The following is a 3,385-nucleotide window of genomic DNA, read 5'->3' on the forward strand; positions in this document are numbered from 1 at the left end:
CCAGGAGCTTTCTTTCTTGATATATAGATGTGTGTGTGTGTGTGTGTGTGTGTGTGTGTGTAGAAAGAAGATAAAAAAGAAAGACCTTGAAGATATATGTATATATATATGTAGAGAGATCAAGATAAAAAGCCTCTATCTATCATCTATCTATCTATCTATCTATCTATCTATCTATCTATCTATCTATCTATCTATCTCCAGGAGCTTTCTTTCTTGATCTTCTGAGGATATATGTGTGTGTGTGTGTGTGTGTTTAGTGTGCGTGTATGTCAGACTGGGTGAACTTTAATCTGGATCTGATGGTAATCCTCACAGTCCTAATAACCCGGGAGTAATTAAATTCTCCCGCGGAGCAGCCTTCCTGGGTGGCTGGCCTGTCAGCCTCGTAGTCGCTGAGAAAAAGGGGGGCTCCGATTTCAAGAAGCCCTGGACCCTAACGCCAGGGAGATAGGAAGCCTCCAGAAGAAGCCTCCATCGCAGCTCTTGACCCGGCTCTTTCCCTGACCACTTTTATGAAGGTAGCCACAAAAATGTCCTGGGGCTAAATGCCCTTCTTCTTCTTTTAAAAAGGGAAGAAAAATCATCTTTGTCTGTCTCCCCCTCCCGCCCCCCTTGTCCCCTGGCAGTTCTCGTTTCTCTCCGAACAATAGGTCTATTTTTCCCCCCTGGAAGTAACTTTTGTTTTCTCACGTCAAAGCTGGTGTTTTGAGAGAAAACACCGCGGAGACCCAGCCTCGGCGGCCTCTGATGGAGCCGGCGTTATCTGACAGCTCCGGACCTGAGAGAGAGGCCAGAGGGACTGAATCTATCTCTTCCCACCCCTCACCATCCTTCCATCCATCCATCCTTTCTTTCTTTCTTTCTTTCTTTCTTTCTTTCTTTCTTTCTTTCTCTAGCTACTTTCCGATTTAGAGTAGTCTTGCGCCTGATCTCTTCTCCTTCTTTAATGCTTAGGTTTGTTCATTGGCAGGAACAGTTCTTCTTCCTCAACTTTTCTAAAGGGGAATCAGGACCCTACGGTTTGACCTATCCCATAGGATCCACAACAAACTCCAACTCCCAGAATTCCATAGCAAAGAGCCAAACAACAAGTTAAAGCGGTGACAAACCAGGTTATCTCTCCACTGTGGATGCAGCCTGTTTCTCAGCATCGCACCTCTGGGCTACAATTGGAGGGCAAGCAGGGCATTTCAGGCGTGGAAAATTCAAGTGTCTGCCTTTAACGCAAGAACCACCAGCGCAAATAGCGCAGATACTAGTTAATCTAGCCTCATAATCTGAAAGGCGGAATTAATAATAATATTAATAGGGATGATGATGATGATGATGATGATGATGATGATGATGATGATGATGATGATGATGATGATGAGAGCCAGTATGGTTTAGCGGTTTGAGTGTTGGACTACAACTCTGGAGACCAGGGTTCGGTTCCCAGCTCCGCCATGGAAACCCATTGGGTGACCTTGAGCAAGCCACACTATCTCAGCCTCAGAGGAAGACCATGGCAAACCCTTTCTGAACAAATCTTACCAAGAAAACCCCACCACCGAAGGGCGGCATTAAGTCGGAAGCGACTTGAAGGCAAAATAATAATAATAATAATAATAATAATAATAATATCATCACCAATACCACTCTCAAACGCGGTCAGAGCCCCTCAGCTCCAGATTTGGCTCAGGAATCTACGGGAGGCAGGGCCCGATCCCTGGGGGGCTGCCTTTACACCTGAAAGTAAGCCCTCCCCTCCTACTACTTGCAAACCCGGGAGGAGGGAGGCTGGGTACCTGAGAGGTCTTCCCGTCCGTTCTGGTGCAGGTAGCTTTGCTCGAGGGAGTAGGGGGCCACTCCGGAGTGGAGGCCGGCGGGGGCGGCGGAGGTGGCGGTCGGGGCGGCGGTCGGGGGCGGCAGGCCCTGCTGCTTGAGGTACGGGGAGGCGGCCGAGGGGGTCCAGTGCCCGGCGGGGCTGGCGTAGGGCGAGTGGCACTCGAGGGCGCTGGCCAGGGCGGGCGAGGAGGGCACCGGGCTGCTGCTGCTGGTCTCCGGCCCGTAGTCGGCGTTGGCGTTGGAGGGGACCACGGGGCAGCTGGCCATGTAGGAGGACCCGGGGCTGGGGGACATGTGGGGGACGTGGTGGGCCTCGTAGGGCCCGGCCTGCATGACCTCCAGGGGCCCGTAGGCGTTGGGGTGGCAGCCCAAGGGGGCGGCGGGGGCCCCGGCCTGGAAGTCGAAGCCCTGCGGGAGGAAGCCCAGGCCGTTGACCATGCGGTGGTACATGGCGGCGGTGGGCTTGAGGGCCTGGCACTTCCGTCGGAAGCCCCGCGGGCGGCGTCGGAAGGAGCCCTCCTCGAACATGAACTCGCTGGCCGGGTCGATGGTCCAGTAGTGGCCCTTCCCCGGGCGGCCCAGGCCCTTGGGCAGCTTGATGAAGCACTCGTTGAGCGAGAGGTTGTGGCGGACCGAGTTCTTCCAGCCCTGGTAGGCCCCGCGGAAGAAGGGGAAGCGGGCCTGCAGGAACTGGTAGATCTCGCTCAGCGTCAGCCGCTTGGAGGGCGAGCTCTGGATGGCCATCACGATCAGGGCGATGTAGGAGTAGGGCGGCTTCTCCGGGCGACGCAGCCCCGAGCTGGCCTTCTTGCCCTTCGACGGGGCGGAGGCGGCGGCGCTGGTGCTACTGCTGGTGCTGCTGGAGGTCTCCAGGGCGGAGGAGGAGGAGGAGGAGGAGGAAGGCTGCGAGGGGGCGCTCATCAAAGCCGGGCTCCGAGGCACCGGGGCCCCGACCTCGGAGCTCATGGAGCCGGATCCTCCCGCGACGCCGACGGCTCAGCGCTCTGGCAGCAGTGCCCTCCGCATCGCGGCACCGAGGAGCCCCCCTTCCGCCTTCCCTTCCCTGATTCCCCTCCTTCCTCCTCCCCCCCTTCCCCGCCTCACTCCGGAGCCTCCAGGTCTCTCTCTGGCTCTCGGCTCAGCTCTGGGACCCCCGCCCGGGACCCATCCTGAAGCCGCCTTTAAAGCAGAGCAAACCCACCCCACAGCCCCCACCCCCGCCCCCGCCCGGCAGCCAAACAGAGTCCCGAGCTGTCGCCAGAGCCTTCCCTCCCTCCTCGTCGGCCCAAAAAAGCAGCTCCAGGGAAGCGAGGGAAGGAGGGAGGGAAAGAGGGAGGAGAGGAGAGAGGAGACAAGGGAGAGAGGGCGCCTCTTCTCTCCAGCTGGCCTCCCTCCACCCCTGCCTTCAGATCCTTCTGGCCGCCATCCCCAGAACACGCAAGCCCAACACCCATCCCATTCCCACGAGACACTTGCTAGGCTGCCCACCCAGCACTAGGCGATACCCCCAGGTAAGGCCTGGGTCTTGCCACGCTTCCCCCCTTCCCCCCTCCCT

The 3,385-nt window shown here is 57.3% G+C and overlaps 1 pseudogene; it reads right to left on the reverse strand.

Moving 5' to 3' along the window:
• Positions 1-1,755: 1,755 nt before the first annotated feature.
• On the reverse strand, positions 1,756-2,871 carry LOC149316993 (forkhead box protein F2 pseudogene; annotated as a pseudogene).
• Between the last annotated feature and the right edge of the window lie 514 nt (positions 2,872-3,385).

Source organism: Sceloporus occidentalis, unplaced genomic scaffold, assembly GCF_023333645.1.
Source record: "Sceloporus occidentalis isolate IW3139 unplaced genomic scaffold, rSceOcc1.0.p SCAF_3, whole genome shotgun sequence".
Classification (NCBI taxonomy): domain Eukaryota; kingdom Metazoa; phylum Chordata; class Lepidosauria; order Squamata; family Phrynosomatidae; genus Sceloporus; species Sceloporus occidentalis.